At 40.6% G+C, this 19,924-nt stretch overlaps 1 protein-coding gene across 1 annotated transcript in view; it reads right to left on the bottom strand.

The window, feature by feature from the left end:
• Positions 1-13,284, bottom strand: part of LOC128742652 (uncharacterized) — a 28,978-nt gene extending 15,694 nt beyond the window's left edge. Inside the window, exon 1 of the mRNA XM_053839077.1 lies at positions 12,979-13,284. The gene's annotated coding sequence lies outside the window, so the exon portion shown is untranslated. The remainder of the gene's footprint in view (positions 1-12,978) is intronic.
• Positions 13,285-19,924: the final 6,640 nt, after the last annotated feature.

The raw sequence follows: 19,924 nt of genomic DNA, 5'->3' as shown, positions 1-19,924 counted from the left end.
GTTTTGTTATAATCATTTATTTTTCTTCCTTCGTCGTGCCGTCCTTTTATGATTGGTCACCAATCCCGCGAGAATCTTCAACGGCCGTGCAGACTCGTCCGAAGCGTCGAAGACGACGACGACGACGGGCTCTCATGATGAATCGTCTGTTTTTTCCTGTTCGTACAATGGAGGAACTGTCATAAAAGGCTTAAAAATAAAACGACATTCTCAGCTTTTCGGGTCGTCATTCTGGCTCTCTCCCCCCTCGGAGAATGTCCGTGCAACGCTGTGCTAAGGAAGCAAACAAAGGTTAGTGGAGAGTACCGAACGGAGATGATGGGGTCGAGCTCGAGCTCGAGCTCGAGGATAACGTTCGATCGACTGCAAGGAGTTGTTCGGTAAAATATTAATAAGCTTCACTTTCATCCTGTCACTTCCACAGGTAGAGAAGAAGGTGACGCAGTTCATCTCCAGAACTTGTCACAATCGGAAATCGCAGAAATTAGATACCGATCGAGATTGCACCGAAAAAAAAGGCGATCAACAAATTGTTCGTTGTTTTATGTCAATTTAATGGCGGACCGGGCGGTGAGACACTGCTCTCCGTCTTAATTACGGCTGCGACGCACGGTGACGGAAGCCCGGTTGGCTTCAAGGTCGTCTCGCTACCGCGGCGAGTGTCATCTGACACCCAGTCTGTGGTGTGTGAGCGTGCAGGAAAAGGCACTACCCACCGAAAACACGGTAGTTTCGCTTAATTTTATTTCACAGTTTACCCAAATGCGGCACGAAGACGGCGCGGCGTGATCGTAAAAAGAAACAATAACAACAGCAGCATCAGCAAGGTAGCCTACAAAGAAACAGATCTGAGCGACAGATTTTCGGATCAAGCGCGTTTTTTTGTCGTAAAACTTCGGCGGAGGTCTGCGCTGAATCTTCGATCTTTTCTGACGACGACGACGACGACGCAGGCAGACAGGTCACTGCAGCGAAGCTGTGGTGGGAAACACTTGAACACGTTTCTAATGATGGTTGATATTTCATTAAATGTCATCGCGCTCCGTTTGGTCGTACAATGACAAGTCATATTTTGTGTCCCATTCTCAATGTGTCGATCGATGTCGTTTTGGGAATCGATTCCCAGAAACAGATGGAAGCTGGATGACATAGGAAAAATTACTTCGTCGTTTGCTGGGTTCAGTAGTGCAGGCGTTTCTAACATGACGACGACGATGAGGACGATTGCCAAACCCGTTCCACGGGCGAAGAACAACCGAACCATTTAATACACCTCGACGAATCATCGTTTCATCAAACGTAAGTAAACGACCTAAATGACATTACACATTTTCTTCCCGAACCCGGACTTGACAGAATACGTCTCCCTGGCAACGCAACAACGAGCAACTATCAGAGCAGTGACAGACGAAGACGACGAAAAGCAGAGAAACCCCCTAACAATAACAAATCAGCAGTAATAACAATAACAAATCAGTCGGAATGCATGCGGTTGTCGCACTGACTGTACCTCCTCGATTCTGGCCTGACAAAATCGTCGAGAACGGCGACGAATAAATAAACACAATGAGACACACATTTGGTGACAAATCAAAACAACATTACATCATTTTTTTCCTCGCACTGCCGTTGCTGCTGCTGCTGCTGCCCTATTGTGGGCAATGGATATTCCTGTCACATCATCTCACGAGTTTCGAGGCTCTCGGTGCTCGGTACCCCGTGTGCGTCACATACATGACCTGATGTAAAAGGTAAGTCCGCGCTCCGAAGTCGGGAAGATGTCGTGACTCTCCGTGGCGGGCGGGTGGCACTTGAACCCGTTCATCCGTTTAGTTTACCACAGACTCAAGTGTGGGATTTGATCCAAACACGGCACGGCAGCACACGCGAACGTACGCTTGAACTGTCAAAGTACACTGTCAAATGACGATCGCTCGCTTGCTCGTTCGCCCGCACACCGTGGCGGCGCTGTCACTTGAGTTTAGAGGTGTAATTCAATTTTTCCATTTTCGAGTGTCATATTCGCGTCCTCCTAGCGCGCTCCAGCGTCACGCTGGAAGTTTGGCCAGTTGCTCGGTTCGCGAAAGGAACGCACGCTAATTGGTAGCAACGGCAAGGTCGTGGCGAGTGTGGCGAATGATTGCTGGTGCTCTTTAATTATGGCACAACCTCCGATATGGGTGGACAATGACAATATTGATTGACGCGGTACCCCGACGCGCTGATCGTATCTGGCTCAAGTGTCATTGAGATCGCACATTAGCCCTGTGGCTGTTGAGCTGAAGCAGGGCGCTGTCCACTCGGCGTGCTGCTTGCTTTGATTGATTTCCGGCACTTCGTGCGCGTCAGCTCTCTTGATCTAGATCGGCAGCGGCGATATTGCGGCAAATCGAAGTGCCGCGAAACAAACAGCCGCTTTGTTCGGCCTGTCGTCGAGCTCTTGTGCTCGCGAACACTCACTCGCGCGATAACCGTCTCGTTGACCCCGCAGCGCACAGTGTCTCGGTCCGGTCCGGTCCAGCACGATGCGACGGGGCAGCGCTGCAGAACTGTCACCAGTTGGCCGGTTTGGCGAGCGTTCGGACGCGTGGTAATCGCTGAACCTAATTTAATTTTTATTTTTCCATTCAGTCGGAACGAATCGGACATGATAAGTCGTTTCTGAAGAGATGCCCTTTAGCTGAAAAGAGGCGTCAGCGGTTATCGCGGTGCAGTCCAGCAAAAAAAAAATCTGTATATGAATAAAACGCCGCTGAAACAAATATGTCACTCTCTCGACAAGCGGTGCGCGATAGTGGAAGGAAGGACGCAGGGACGTCGTCGGCGTTAAACAAGATCCGGGGACCGATTGACAACTAATACAACAAGCATCGTAAACTGCTCCGTTGACTTGTTTTGCCGTGCACTGTGCTGATAAACTTTCAATTTGACAGCTCTGTTTGTACAAAACACAACAACACATTCATCTTTTTTAGCGCAATATCAGCGATTAGCCGCCTGCTTGTTGCTATAATACACGATCGTTTGTTTGTGCAATTAAAGCGGCAGTAAAAGCGACATATGCGCTCTCCGGCATCCCTTGTTCCGACGTGGAGAAGCCATCCATCAATCGATCGCGACCCACGGCAGGCACTGTTTTAGATTAGCTCGACCCTAAGCCAGCCAGCCCATCAGGCACTCTATATATGTAGCTTTTGATGCATTACTACACTGCCGACCGACGATGCTGATGGCCAAGCTTCTTGACATTAGAGTAACCTAGCCTCATTGGCAACGGCATTTGTCGTTCATTTTTTTACCGTTTTCACTGATTACCGCGAGTGCCATTTTGCCCCGCACCTCCTCCTGGCACCGACCGGCCGCTGGTGGCGGCCGGCGGTAGAAGCGGTGCAGTTTGCACTTTCTTTCTCTTGGGTGCCTCGGCTTTTTTTTGCTTCGTTTTTCGCCTGTTTGTCTACCGACCCAACAAGAGGCACGGTATGTTATTTATACGGCTCCGCTCGAACTTGATATGTCAATCATGGTGGAAATTGACATTTTTTGCAAAACACTTTGACGGAGTGGGTCATTCCGTCAAGTCAAGAGGACGCGCGCGAGAGTAAGCCGAGGGGAAAGACACACTCACACACGCCGTACGGTCGTGATCGGTGCGCGATGCGAAAGGTTCCGATTGCCGTGCCGACTCGCAAACGGCAAAATAAGGGCTGTTTCGTTTACTGCCTGATGGGCTTCCGGTTTGGAATGTGCTTCTTTGGTGCTGGACAGTTGAGCTTCTGTATTGTCTGTGGACCAGGAGCAAATGATGCAGCAGGGAGAAAGCCCTTCTGTTCTAGTTAGAGATGAGATGGGATTTGTCCACCTCATTTAGATAAAGCTAGAAGACAATAACTTCCCTTGATTTAAAAAACGACTCCAGGTCAGCTGCTTTGCACGAATGAATGTCTTAAAAACTATTTGTATGATGCAATTTATGGCAAGACCAAGCAAATATGTCGCAGAGAACGTTACACGCGAATGTTTTTCGTCTGTAAGTAAGCGACATTATTCAAAAAACGTTCTATTAGTTATAGTACAAAGTATATTGACACAACGGAAATGATTTGTAAACGTCCCAAGAAGTACGTGAGTGAGTCCCTTATCGCCTACGTGCCAAACTTATCAAAGATTTCTCATCTAATTTCTCTCAGACAAACTGGGCAAAACGTCATAGGAACACTGTCAACACATAAAGTCATATTCACGTCGAACTTATTTTGTAAGTAACATGTTGTCAATAAAGCAAATATTAGCTGGGTTTCCTTTGAAATGGACCGAAATCAACGGCCGAAACGTCGGATATACGTACAACAAATATCGTTTGAATTTACTTTCGTGGACTGAAAAATATAATATAATATAGATTCTTACAATGGGCGTAAACAAGTATAAATAGTACAGTCACAGTCGCTCGTTACGCGAAGGACACGTTTCGCGTAAATTCAAATTACATCAATCCGTAATATTTTCGCATATTTCAGTGGCAAATTCGATTATGGAAAAAGTAACAAATGAGCTGTTATTGAATAGAAATTATCATATTGTTGATTCCAGCTCACCGTTACTAAACAAATACAGGTTCGCTTAGGCTACTACCGTGAACCCCCGCTAATACAAATGACACGTGAACGTTCACTGAACTACTAATGAGCTAGCAGCAGCATTGTAACACCGTAAATACAAAAGATACAGTAAAAATTTATTCAGCAAAACTATAGATACCGTGACCGTTCCTAATTCTGCGCAGTTTCTAATTCTGTTAAACAGTTTCAGTCATTTTTTAAACAGAAAGAGTGATTACATGCAGTGCTTTTCTTAGAAAAATGCAATTCAGTTTTCATTATCCTGGAAAGAAAACGAGAAAGAATATGCAATCTCACCCCAATGGCCGAAACATAGAGGCTTGAGCGTTCAAGTAGAACCTTTAACTTGCATTGAATGGAATCCTGGCCAGCGTTCTGGGGGTTAAAACCTACGAGTGCCAATCCATGGAACCATAAAAACCCGAATCAATTCGTACTTCACGTTCTCGAGTGGAAAATATTTAAAATGAATCAACTAAAATTCTTGTGCCACCACACAAGAAGGCCGGATTATGGATTTAGTTGTGGTAATGGCTCATGTCGGCTCTTTGGTGTACTTTCAGCGTTTAAAGGCAGAAACAACATAAGTATTTATTGTTTTACTTTTTTGGTGCGTAGAATTAGGAACAAACTTGCGCAGAAATAAGAACATGTGCGTTGAATTAGGCATAAAATAGCTAGTTCTACAAATATCCCACACATAACTTTGTCAAATTTTGCTCGACTGAGACGGTACTGTCATTTGAATCAAAATTTAGTCAAAGTGATCAAACCATCCCTGGTTCGAAATAGATAAACGAAGACAAACAAACATAACAAATAGAAGCAGATTTATAGGATCTGCTTCTATTTGTTATGTTTGTTTGTCTTCGTTTATCTATTATCTATTAACTATTATAAATATTAAATTAAATAATAAATATCAGATTACATATTATTCCAAATATTAACCTTCAACAGGAGTATTTCTCGGCAAACAAATGGTCTTCTCCTCTTTTTATTAAATAAATTCCATTAATTACGAACACTAAATCTCGACCTACATGTCAAAAGGTGCAACGTGGAAATGAGTGATTCTTTTTGCGTCTCCTCTCTTCTGCTTATCATGGCGGCCTAAATGCATTTCAATCTAATTTTTCTTAAGAATTAACTAGCCAATAACTCCAGCAACCGTTTTATGTTTTAACCGTTTTAACGAATTCAAGTCCATTTTTGCTGCCGTGATAAGCGGAAGAGAGAACAGGTAAAGAGAATCTCTCATTTGCACATATTGGACGTTTTGAAATGTTGCTTGTCAAATGCAAATTTTAAACGACTATCGCAGAGTTACAACCTGTGAAAAAAGTGAGTAAAATTGCAACTTCTTTCATATTTTTAATCGACTCTACTGGTCAAATCACTTTTTACTTTCTTACGGGGGAGTAAATGTGTGTTTGTGTGAAAAACGAAAATTAAATAAATCAATTATTCAATTTCGATTCTTCACAAAAAAAACAGAGGACTTTTTCATAACCATGCTTTTAAAAGACTTTCAGAAGGCTCTCAAAAATGACTTTCAGGCGATCTTCAGGCAATATTAAGATGTATTGCGGACAACTTGCGGCGGCTTTCAAACGTCAAAAATGCTGTTTAAATATTACGAACACGTTCGCCATTATGGCTCGTAATAAGCTGGATAGATTTACATTTATGTTTCAACTGAACGTAGGGGAATGTCCTCGTGGTTGGGCTACGTTTTGGTACACGTACAGAGACTATCACGAATCACAAATAAAGGTAACTCTCCGTTATAATTCAAAATTTGGTGGTTTTTTGAGTGCCTTGTCGCCTCGGTAATCTATAGTCTCTGTAGGTACACGTCATAATTTCCGCTTTGAAAAGGTAAAGGTTTAAGAATAAGATAAGTTTCGAGAAAATCGCGAACTGAGTGCTGATTCCATAAAAAATAATACAGTTGTAGGCATTTACGTAGAGGAAACAAATGTCTAAAAAGTCGGGCCTTGCCGGTTGCCGCGGAGAATCGAAGTAATATGGTTTGAAATTGTAAATGGAGACATGGCAAGAAAAAAAATCAGTAAATTACTTAAAGTGTAAAGTGTAAAAGCGCGGTGGCTCGACGTTAAGAGTTGCTTGAATTTAACGGTGTTAACCTATGTATTTGTTTTAACAATTTTTCGTTAGCTTCTTTAAGAGCTCGCAATTTCCAGAAAAATTCTGTGTTACCTGTAACAATGCTCTGACCAGCATTTAAATACACGATAAAAAAAGTAATCAATGTGAGACACTTTCCAGGGTTCCGGAAATTCGTTCAGGTTACCAATAAGCATTAATATAAGTAGTAAATTAGTCGGTTATTGACATATCTGGTATTTTAACTGCCCTGGTTACTGTGTATTAATATAAATTGCTGATATAAATTGGCATCCAAAACTCTATTCTAATTCTTATTGTCGGTAATTGGATGTAAATTAGCATTATCAGCACTGTAGAAGGGTTAGCAGTAAAGTAACCGTATGTTTTGTCAAAGTAGCCTTTGAAACAAAGCTATTCGGCTTTTTAGAAGCCATAATGGCGGAAAGCATAATCCGTGTTCGCAATATTTGAACAGTATTTTTGTCATTTTTGTATCCAGCTTTTTACGAGCCATAATGGCGGACGGTATAATTCGTGTTCGTAATATTCCAACAGCAGTTTTGACATTCCAGTAATACATCGCACGTTTTCTTTCCGCACATTCCTTTAGTTTTACCGTGAACGCGCGGAAAGAAAACATGCGATGTATTAGTGAAGTATCAAGAGTGCTGGGAAAATATTACGAACACGGATTATGCCGTGCGCCATTATGGCTCGAAAAAAGCTGGATACAAAAATGACAAAAATGCTGTTCAAATATTACAAACACGGATTATGCTTTCCGCCATTACGGCTCCTAAAAAGCTGAATAGCTTTGTTTCAAATTAAAAATACTAATCGATGCATTTAAAGTTCAAAGAATATTACATATTGGTAGAAGCGATTCCAACTTGTTTCAAACTGTACTCAGAATCCTCTACAAGTGCATTCCAAGTAGTTGTGAACCAAAAACATGGACAGAAAGAAATGAATTGGTTAGATTAGATGCAGAAACTTCATTTCCGAGGCTTTCAGCTTGCTACCAATCCGTTCTTTACGAACTAGTTAGTTAGAAATTGCCGGCTTAGCCTCCTTCCCAGTAAGAATTATCCAGACGATGTTGGACAGACGCAAGCAAAGTTCTGTTGGACGACGTCTGATAGACTATTCTTATCGGGTTAGTTTGCATATATACTTCGAGAGAATTCTACGTGGTTTGAAGCTATAAATAGCATTAAATAAAGTTAATTATTTGGTTGATTCAACCTACTTATAAGTTCACAGAGGCTTCCTGTGGTATACAACAAATCAATCAAAAATGATTAGCAGGTTTCTAGTGGGTTTCTATGTTTCATTTTTAAGGACAAATATTGAAAGTATAATATTGAAGACATCACGACCTAAAAAGATTGAGGATCATTCGCAACTGTGTTAGAAGTTTCTTGGTTTTTATGACTAACCGGCGGTTAGTAACTGCAGAGCACTTTTAAAATTCCGTGGTTGAATTTAATTTAAATTAATAATAATTTAATTGAAACATATCTTATACATTTTAACCTATTAGTTTGTCGAAACTACTCATACACTTTTAAAAGGCGTGTACAAACTTAGGAATACTCAGAATACTAGACATACGCGGAGGCGGACACCTTGGGGCCCAAACGAGAGTATTGCCTAATGATTGATTAACAAGTATTGAAGCAGTGCTGAAATCTACTTATCTTGATTATTATACTCCGACGCACAGTGCGTACAAAACTTAGCAGTGAACTTTATATTTATTAAATTGAGAGATAGTTCGCTGGGTAAAATTAATGTAATAAAAACAGAAGTGCTCCGCAGCATAGGCTGGCAGTTTTTGTACACTGTTGCCAAATCATTGGATTTAGTTTTCGCGTATTTCGGGTACTGGGAGTATTTCTACACAAATTTTGTTTCTGAGTATTTCTAAGTTTACAAATCTGTAGGAGAATTTCAAAAGTAAGTTATTTAGCGCCCTGAAAGACATTCGATAAAGTTCTTAATAGTTCGGCATGTGTTTTCCATCGTACATTCTTCGTACATTCTTACATTGGTATAAATACTGCCGCACACGGTAGGAAGCAGGTTCTTTTCCATTCAGCCTTTGGCAGGAGCACACGCTAGAAGCGCAACGAATAGATTCAAGAAGATCCAACACTAATGAGAAGGAAGGCCCAACAAGCGGAAATGTTTAGGAAGAAAATTAGGAACAATGAAACATAAGCAGGCGCTGATTGTCGCCCGTCTCGCAACGAATTCCAAATACTTTTCAAAACACTCGATAAAATTCTGATGAGTTCTATCAAACTATCAAACTTTTATACAAGCGGAACAATAACCCACGATATAATTAGGATGTCACCCAAGTTTATTTGCGAAAATGGAAAAGAAAAGGTACAAATACTGCTCAATTTCAGTGGCCAATTTCAACATGGGATTGAAATGCCAAACGGATTCCAAATCTGTAAAACATTTAATTGACTTGTCATGAGATCCGGACCAGCAAAAATAAAGCTGATGAATATTTATTTGACTAAAAAGCAGGTTGAAGAATAGAAACGATATACTAACTTTGCGTAGTTCTACGCCAAGCCTGCGTTAATGTCTCCCACAGAGCCCAGACCTTTCTGCTTGTTTAGTCCTTTGATTTCTGGAAGAAATTCGTATTTTTGTGCCTGTTAGTTACTAACAGGGGGTTCAGTATATTGATGGAAGAGTCGCTGAGAGTCATTAGTATACAATCTAAAAGTTCCCTAGTAGCACAGTTGTTATAAATTAGTTGTGGTAACCGATTAATGACTAATTTCAGTCATAAATAGGTTGCGGCAACCAGAAATGACAAAAATGTGCTACTAGCTACTAGGATTGTTTTTCCATGTGGTGCCGACTAAGGAGGTATTCAGCAATTAATTATTGACATAAGAAATGCTCGATCGTTAGCATTTCTGATGGAATAGTATTTATCAGCAACAGAACCATGTTTATATGGGAAAAAATCAGGTTCCATCAAATCGAAAAAACTATTCGTACCGACAGACAATAGTTCGAATGCTGACTTTCAAGGACATCAAATGTCTCGAAAGACTGAGGAAAAAATTCTAACGGCCGGTCAGGCCAGCGGCGGGACGAGCAGAGAGTTTAAGATTCGCGCATTTTATTACGATTCAACCATTCAACAACTCGGCTGTTGTCGGCTTGTAACTATTTAGATGGCCGAACAACAAATTCTACCAGTAATTGGCCGGTTGATTGCCTGAATTCACCAGGCTCTGTAATCAATTTCCACGGGTTTGCCAGCAGAAAAGAACCGTTCGTTGGTAAGCGCTATTCAGCAGTGGATTGTGTGTGGATTCATTCATCGCATTCATTTCATCGGAACGCACCGGAGAGGATTAAATGAGATGTGAACATTTGTGAATAGTTTTGCCCGATGGTAGACGCGTTTGATTTCACAGAACTAAAATACTTCTACCAAAGTAAGTCGTAACTTAAACGTTGTAGCACATTTCAAATATTAATTTGAATTTTATTGTACTTTTGGTGCGGCTTTTCAGATTCAATTTTGGACGGTAGAAATGTTATAAGCATATAAGTCTGTAATAAAACTTGATGCTTGAGATGGTAATTTTGATAATCAAGTAAACTGTCAGATTGTTCTACACAAGAAAAAATCGGCACGTCAAATCTATGTGAAAACCTTAGGTAATTCTTATTCCTTGCACTTTTTCTGTAAAGTTGTTTCTTAGTAGTTTCCACTCATACGAACAGATTCACGAGCAATCCCTTTAATATAACAGTGCTTTGGCTGCATTTGTTCTACTTAATTTTGGCAGCAAATCATTTCAGCAGTTATATTTTTGCCCAGGAAGCTTAATTCAAAAGTTATGTATAAAACTGTTTGTCCAATGCAATGGAGGCGCAAGTATTTTGTAACAGAGTGAAGGAATCACCGGCTTGTAAATGAATAAACTTATGTAAGAATACACTCTTGTCACACAAAAGAATAACACTAAAAATTTGAAATTTGATCTTCTGTTTTCAATAACGATACGCTCTCCGTAGCCAGCTGTCAGAGTACAGGACAATTGCGGACCGAGTGCTATGATCCTATTGCATCTTACAACCGCTCCCGGTCGAATTTGGATCATGCGACGATCAGTGCCATACCTCAAGGCTAATTGGGAATGTTTTGTCTGTTAATGTTTTTCATTCCTAGTTTAGCTGGAAGCATTATCGAATTTTTTAGACATCTTTTTTGTTATCAGCAGACATAGCCTTAGTGAATATGATGCTGCGAAATTTTGCTTGGCTTGAAAAACTAGCGAAGACATTACCCAAGCAACAATCAGGGTTTTATATCACACTTATGATGGTATTTATAACCAAAATAGGTAACGAAAACCGCAATAAGGGTGCTATAAAACTTACATTGTTACCTGAGTAGGGTATTTTGGACGGTGCGTTACGCATACTTTATTTTGGACACTTAGCGTACTGTCCAAAACAGGTGGATCACCATAGCTCAAGGGAAACTGTTCAAACGTGAATGTAAATTTTTATAGAACCGTTATTGAAGTTGTTTCAACTGCATTTACTATAACATGTTCGACGCAATTATATTTTGCAGGATGAAGGCTATGTGACGCAGGCACAGACAGACTGTATTTGATTGGATTAAGGTTAGAGTCTTCTGTTGGAGGTGAGGCAATAAAGTTTGCCCTAGTTGAATGTTAATTATCGTGAATTATATATTTCCTTGTTCTTTTGAGGTGTTGCGATAAAATAATGTCACTCAAAATAATGGACGTCGTATCGTCAAGAAGATCGTTAACGTGTGACAAATTTAATGTATTTTGCTTCCTAAATTGGTTTTGCTAATAATCGGAGGATCGGAGGAAGACTTAAATGCCTTGCAGTAGAAATTTCCTCGTGTCTTAAGGAACTGAAAAAATGCACCAGGTTAAAAATTATAAAGCTTATGTTTTCGAGTTTAATTCATGTCACTTTTAGTTTAAAATTATTTGCGACTAAAACTACTGAACGCAAAATTGGAGTTTGTTTTGGCTAGTTTGAAGAACTATAATTTTTCCGTATATATTTGTATGATAAACAAATTAAATGAGGATAGAAAGTTCCCGGAAAATTTTCCAAACCACCGTCTACACGAGTGAACGCCTTTCATTGACGTTACAACTACGTACTGTAGCAAATAACCATTTTTATTGCATTAAGATTGACTTGAATGACCAACGAACGAAAGAAATCGAACTTATTAATTAAAGTAAGCTAGTTAGGGCACCTTTGTAGCGACTTTCCTTGAGCGAACGACCACGGATCGCGTCCAACCCAAATTAACTAGTTACACTCTACAGAAGTTTTCGGTCGTTAGCCGAAATTAGACAACTTATGTGGCATTTAATGGGGAATTGAATTACGCTCAATTTGTCCCAATCTAGCATTTGTAAAGGATCACATTAAATAATCGGAGCTTAATCGTTTAGCAATCAGAGCCAATTGTTGAGGAATTATTTCACCAGTATTTAGTTTGACTAATTTGTAGTTGTGTTTTGCTTTATAGCACCGCATCGCCTCTCGGAAAGAGACTTTGTATTGAGTTTTACCATCCAAATTTATCACAGACTAACAGAGTTTCAATTCAGTTTTAGTCAGAGAGAGAGATAGTTTTGTCTATCAGTGTAATATGTTTTAGTTTAGAAGGAAATTCTGGTGATATTTTTTGACATGTCGAAAGTCCAAAAGCCTTGTCGGAACAAGGGTAAGTGTAATGAACTATTACTTGTAATCTTCACCGATAACTGTCAGTTATTCTTCATTTGGACAGTTTTGTCACAACAAGTACAAGAGGATGAAAGTAATTGAAATCAATTTGAAATCTTTACTCCAAACAGAATCTTGTTGTTTGATTGAACTTTTCACTGAATTCTATAGTCTAGAGATTCTTTGAAGCTGCTTTAATTGGTTCGACACTAAAAATATACAGGAAGTTTTTGCGGTTTGTCCTCCCACATGTCAACTGACATCATACAGCCAGCTTAGGGTACCTCCAAGCAGAATAGAGACCCAAGAATCTTTGGTTACCAGATCACTTTGTAAGTTGGCACTTAGTTTTCTTTTCAACTAAACAAAGTTACGCAATTAGAACGGAACCACTGAACCTCTGACAACACTAACCCATCAAAACGAAAGTAAAACAACTGCAACTCACCTTTGCCAAAAAACTACTCGTTCTTCCGGGGGGATGGGGGCGGTTCGCGCTACGGCTAACTGTTGGTGTTCAGCAAACAAATTCGTCCTTGCACCGTTTTCATCAAACAAAAGAAAATTGCACTCGTACACACACAGTGACACGAAACAAACGAGAAAAAACAAAATAGTTTCCAACACTCAACAATCCCTGCACTGCATTTTCCCGTGTTGTCCTCTTGTGTTCGGGAAGACCTTTTGCACTTGCCAGATGGTTTGCGTTTTGAGGTTCTCCGTGTGTTTAGGCTATACTTCTTGGTGCGATCAAGAAAAAAAACTGGACGCGTGTTTTGCTGCTGCACGGGTTTCCAACCGGGACGTCAACACTTTTCAGGATTATCCACAAACTTTTTCTTGTGTACTTCAATATTATTTGTAAAAAAAATTTTCACTGCTCTTTGCGTTCTACGGCTTCACGAAATTCACTTGTTCACTTGAATCTGTACGCCTCCACACTCACTGTTGATTACGGGCTGGTGCACTACTGTTACGGTTTGAGATTTTCGAAAACTTTTCAATATCTGCGGAAAAAGCACTATCGCTCTTGGCCGGAAACACGATTGCGGGTGACACTGGCGATGGATGTTTGTTTGTTTTTTTTTCGTTTTAACTTTTCTCGGTTCAAGTGCCTCCTGCGATTGATATTTTTTCGTACGACTGCGTTTTGTGCGTTTGGTACGATCGCGAGTTACGCGAGTTCGCAAAACTCCGTTCGCCGCGCTCTCCGTGTGTACACTAAGGTTACTTCGCCTACTGCTATTGCCGCCGCGGTCACTGGTGCTGCTGCTGCTGCTGCGGTACGCGTGTGTACAATCAACAGTAACGAAATACACAATAAAACTAATATCGGACCGGAGCACACTACCAGCCCCTGCTGCACCTCGCGTGGCTGGATCAGCGAGTGATGAGCGAAAACGGCAAGTCCGCGGAGAGTGAATAAGCGACCGTGAAGAAGTGTGCTGCTGTGAGGCGATTGATGATGATTTTTTCCTTCTTGTCCGTTCCTTCTGGTGTTGGCTGCGAGATAGGGAACCGATCGTTTTCTGCTTCTTCAACCGAACCGCTGGTGTGGTGTCTGGAGAGAAGGACCGTGTATGTCTCACTGGCAAGACGGGTTCAATAATACTGTTGAACTTTCGGATGTGACGAAGAGAGCCAAGTCAGGTGTCGTGTGGTTGCCGCATACCCACACAATCTCACGGTATCGTGGAACGCGACCGAAATAAAGAGAAGCAAGTGCGATAAGCGCACACATGTACAGTGCAAACCGGCAGAGCAGAGACACGCTCGTTAAGCACTGAGCGAGAGAGCTTACCAGTATAAGCACAAGCAGCGGAGGAGGCGAGGGAGCTATGGTTATGTTCTCTTGCGCCCACACTAGCACACTGACTGCTGGTACTGTACGCAACGGACGGCAGGGCCAAGAGGCAATTGGACTGGAAAACCACACGACTAAAGAGACAGAGAGCACGGCTGTGTAAATAGCGTGCACAGAGGTGAAGCATAAAAAACAACATAATATTGTTGACAGAAACGGCTACGATGAACGTGAGGTGTGTATTGAGAAAGCAAGAAAGAATGCAAAAAAAGAGGTGGGGGAAGCTATTGATGCAACCGAACCTATTGGGTTGAGCGACACTCACACAGTTGCGCGACAGTGGGTTAGGGTGGGGTGGCACCTACACCACCGTACACCCAAAAGCCTGGTGACATTTGGCTGTGCGACATTCTCTCGGTTCTGTCACCAACACACAGCGAGTACATAGCGCTAGCAAAAGGACACATTCAAGTGACAATTTTGTGGGCTGTCGTTAGCTATTGCGTGACACACTCACACAGCGAACGTTCGAGCAGCCATCCCCTTATGTTTATTTATTTAAAACCTATAGAAGAGACATCGTCCCAGGCGAACCGAATGACACACGCCGCTTCGAAGGGAGGAGTGGATTCTTCTGCGCGCGTGTAAAATTGTCACTTCTATATACTATCCAGTGGTGTTTAAGCGCACACATACACACCCTCAGATCAATTCTAATGGTACAAATCCTTTCGTTCGTGTCCTGTTGTCGTTCCGGATCGTGTGGTCAGAGCAAGCGACAATGTACCTACAACAGTCGTTCAACAAGCTGCCTCCGCCACTCGATTATCTCTCCACGGGAAAATCGTCGTCTGTGTACATATATATGTGCTTAGCTAATGTATCTCTGGCCTCCCCTGCACTGCGTCGCTCGCGTGTAGAGGTTTTCCGCGGTCATTCGGACCGACCGTCTATCCATCCATAAAATTTCCGTCTCGTTCCGGCCTGGTTCTGGTGCCGTTGGCAGGGTCTCTTTCACACCGACCGACTAGAGGAGCTTCGAATGATATCTCTCGCTCTTCACTTCCAGATCTGCTGCTCTGGACCCGGGCTGGCAGAGGGTGGCCAACCGGGCTCCGGGCGAGCAGGGCAGCGGTGGTGTATTGCATTGTGGAACAGCACTTGCCGCTCGGTGTACAAGTCCAGCCGACTACAACGACGACGACGACGACGACGACAACGGGAAGGAGAAAGAAGAAAGAAGAGTAGGTACTCCGCGGAGTGTATCTTGGCGTTTGGCTTTGCGTGTGCTTTTTTCTTTGCTCCCACCATCGCGGCTCTGGCCGCTGTTGGTTCTGCTGCTGTTGCTCTTCATGATTTTATTGGAAGGAAATAAAAATAGAATTTTTCCTGTCCGGCCCGGACCCGCCGTGTGGCAGAATTTGGAACCTGCCTGGCGTGCCGTGCGGCTGAGCTTGCTGGAAAGTTGGTTACTGTTGTCGTAATTTTTTCTCCGGAATGGAATTTTTACGGATTTGCACTTGGATTTATTGGTTTAAGGATAACTATTCAGCCTTGCTAATGGGGATAAAGGTTTAACAAATTTTCTGGTTCAAGTAGTTCGAATATTTGTGTTTGTTTTAGGATTACAGTTTTCATCATCACTCTCACAACATTGGTTTAATTAAGGTTAAGGTTAAATTTTTTTGTCAAGTATAATTCATGCATCTTGAAAAAGATCTGAATTGAAGACGAAGGATAAATTATGCTTACGGTCAACGATAACGTCGAAACTAACATCAATCACAACCGTTTCAAACACGATCAAACTTCTTTCACTTTCTGAACTGAATTTTTAACGTGAACTTCAAATGAAGCTGGTAATTTTTTCGAGTGACGACAATTATAGAAGTTGGCAATAAATTGTAATTCATTTTTACTGCCAGACCAATACTTGTTTCTATAAATATTTGATCGAAACATACAAATCCACCGGTTAAGGTGTTCACCAAGATGAACTGAAATCTCCTTCATTAACACTGTTGGAGGTTAGTTTAGAAGTGCATTTAGAAACAAGTATTGACCATCGGCATGATGTTTTTGTAGAAACGGGATCAAAATTTTCTTCAAACATTCGTCTGGGGCATTTTAATTGATAGCCAAACCAGAGTGCCAGTTTTGTATCTTCACTGAAATTACTGGACTGCACAGAGTCAGGTTCAAGACTTCCTGCCTGATAGCATTTACAAATGTAGGTTCATTTTCTTTATTAGCAATATCGATATTGTTTGACGAGAGAAATTCTAAAAGGCACTCACAGCCGATGCGGTCGTTGTTGACTTCTCTGCAGTATTTGACGAACGCCGCAACCTCTTGAGTGGGAACCTCAGGAACGTCACCAGGAAAATAAACTTATAGGAAAATGCTATGATAACATCGGATTTTCCCCTGGCGGTTGGTACCTTAGCTTTGATCGCGACGATGTCTCGTGTGATGAACTCGTTAATGGGAAAACAATTGAGTGGGTCAGAAGGAAAGGGGTGTAAGTAACAAAAAGTAAATTTCGAGAAAATCAGCTCCAAAGTTAACATCATCTAGAAAATTGAAATCTTGAAAAACCACTTTGATTTTCGGGATTTATAAGATTTAAATGTTATTTGCACTTACATCTCTTTCCTTCTAAGTTATGCAGTTCTAAGTTATGCACTTGTACCCCTTTCATTCCACACTACTAGCACAGTTGTTATAAATCAATTGCGGTAACCGATATACGACTGATTTTAGTCATAATTGAGTTACTACAACTAGAAGGCCCACAAGTATAGTATGTACACTAGAAGGCCCACAGGGCAAGCGATTATAAGGAATACTACTTAGAGTGAAAGGCAGCCCAGCCAGCACCAACTCTTATATCAATGTACGAAAATTATCGTAAATATCTCTTAACAAATTCGGAGTCGTAAATAAAGCCTAATAAAGCGCGCACAAGTCGATATTCTATCGTTTATAATGCTAGTAGCTGACAAACATACGATTTTCAGCACAAAGTTTTATAGCTGTATGTAGCTAGTAGCGCTTAATCGGATCTTATCGTATTGAAATACCTGTATAAGTGTATCGCTCAAAATTATTCGTCAGTGCGTATATCGCCTCCAAAATGGTACGAATAAGCGGCTTTTGCGCGTCGAATACGATTTTGTTGGAAACATATCAGTGCGTAGCTCCTATTTGCAATCTAATTATACATACAAAAATGTTGACTGGGACGTAGTAGTAGTTCAGGATTTTCTCGCTACGTGGCGCTAGTACAAATGTAATATTCTTATATAGTGTGTATCTTACGCTACTGACTATTTAGAAAGTTGCAGTCTTCAGCAAGGTTGCTCAAATGACTGTCATCTCGAAGATGGCATTGAAAATAGTTCAGCATATTCTCAACGTGCGGCGCTAGTGAATGTGCGACCTCGTTTTATTTGCTATAGCTTATTATCCATGTAACCTCAGATATTACTTTCTTAGGGAAAGCTGTTTGAGTAATAGCAGCTTTGCAGATGGTATAGAAAATACTGCAGAATTGCCTCACTACGTGGCACTACTGTATATGCAATCTTACTGTACAGGTTGTAACTAATGCTACTGATTACCTGGAAAGTTGAATTCTTTGAGAAAATTATACAACTGACAGTAACCTTCAAGATGGTATAGAAAATAGTTCAGGAATTTCTCATCGGTCGGCGCTAGCGTATATGCGTATATGTCATATATCATGATATGAGTAATCAAAAATATTACTTTCTTCGGGAAAGTTGTTTAAGTAATAGCAACCTAGCAGATTGTATGGACAATAGTACAGAATTGTCTCACTACGTGGCGCCAGAGTATATGTAATATACGCAAAATACAGCCCACAAACTTGCGCTGCTGACTCTCTAGACTAGAATGTTGCGGTCTTCGGAAATATTGTTCAGGTGACTTTCATTTTATAAATGATTTAGAAAATAGCTCAGATTTTTTTCAACGGGCGGTGCTAATTTATATATCACCTTTTTGTAGTTGCCTTAAGTCATTATCTTAGTAAGCCCCCTTCAGTGGCCCCACGTCGGAAGGTTGAAAACTTCATAAAATATTTGTAATGGCCTAACTTCAGAACGGCTGGGCATAAGAAAAAAGTTTATATGACATAATTTGTTCAACATTATGCTAATTGAATTTGATTTTGCTTTAGTTTTACAAAAAACTCCTAAGATTTGGACTCCTAAGAAGCTGCAGCCGGTAGATAGCATCACGGTAGGTTTTCAAAGTTGGCTACGAGATATGACGCTGGCCTAATAAGCCAGTCGTCGTATGTTCGAATCTCGGCTGGGAGAGGCTGTTAGAGTCAATTGGCCCTGAAATTGTCCTGCACTCTAACAGCTGGCTGCGAAATCAGTCGTATAAAACCAGAAGGTCAAGTTTGTACGGAATATCGGAATGTAGCACCTAGGCTTTGCTTTACTTTGCTTTTTGTAGGTGTCATTCTAACGATGCGATGGTGCAATTTACGTGCTTTACATGCTGCATAGGAACAGATGATGTAAACAAGTAGCTCTGGCTTCATTCAAACAAACCCGAGCAGGAGCGAAGAGCAAAATAATATCAAAATGTGTTATTGGAAATCGAATAACTCATTTCAAAATTTGGTCTTGTTTTGGCTGACATAGTTGGTAAAATAACAAAAAATAATATCAAAATTTTACTCCTTCAAGGCCAAAAGAATAACTATTTGTGTTGTTTGAATAACAAAGCAATAACAGTATTCAGAGTTTAGAATAACATATTTTAGTATTATTAAGGTATTGAATAACAAATGCAATAGTATATGAGATATTAAAAAATCATTTTATAAAATATTTATAATCTAAAATCTCATAAAAAAATTGTATGAAATATATCGAATGTCATTTTAAGGCCAAAATAAGATAAGATAACAAAATCTGTTATTAAACTCATCCTACAACCACTGTTTTATATATCTACTCAATTACAAAATGTGTTATTAATGTATCTCCATATCTATTCAACAACAAAATATACCATTATAACACAGTTTGTTATTGTTTTTATATTATTTTACTCTCCTGCTCCTGCTCGGGAATTTTAAATGTCCTTCCTTTTTTCTAATTTCTTCCGTTTTATCAGTGACGTGACTAGAGGGTGTTGTCTGTCGCAACTTAGCAACGAAAACTAATAATGAAATGATGTGCTGAAAACTGTAGGGTAGTCGCTCCATTAGTCGCGCAGCTAAGCACAATGTAATTTCTTTTTTCTTGTTTATTGAGGTAGGTATATGCTTCAATTAATGCTTGTGGGATATAAATTTATCAAACACAAGGCATTTGTCACAAGGCAAGACAACTGCATTCGTTGCATGAGAAGCTTTATAAAGAAAAAAAATGAATTTTCCGATTCAATTATATTGTACCAATAGTTGCGCTAATGTTCCCTTAATTAAGTTTGGTGTTCCTTTAAATGTGTTATTTCGTATACATTGCTAGGTTGCTACACACTTAAACGATTCGGTAAAATTTACCGAAATCTAAACAGCTGAACGTTCGGTAAAATTTTTTATTGC

Source organism: Sabethes cyaneus, chromosome 3 (assembly GCF_943734655.1).
Source record: "Sabethes cyaneus chromosome 3, idSabCyanKW18_F2, whole genome shotgun sequence".
NCBI lineage: Eukaryota > Metazoa > Arthropoda > Insecta > Diptera > Culicidae > Sabethes > Sabethes cyaneus.
This window is presented reverse-complemented; position numbering and strand designations above follow the sequence as displayed.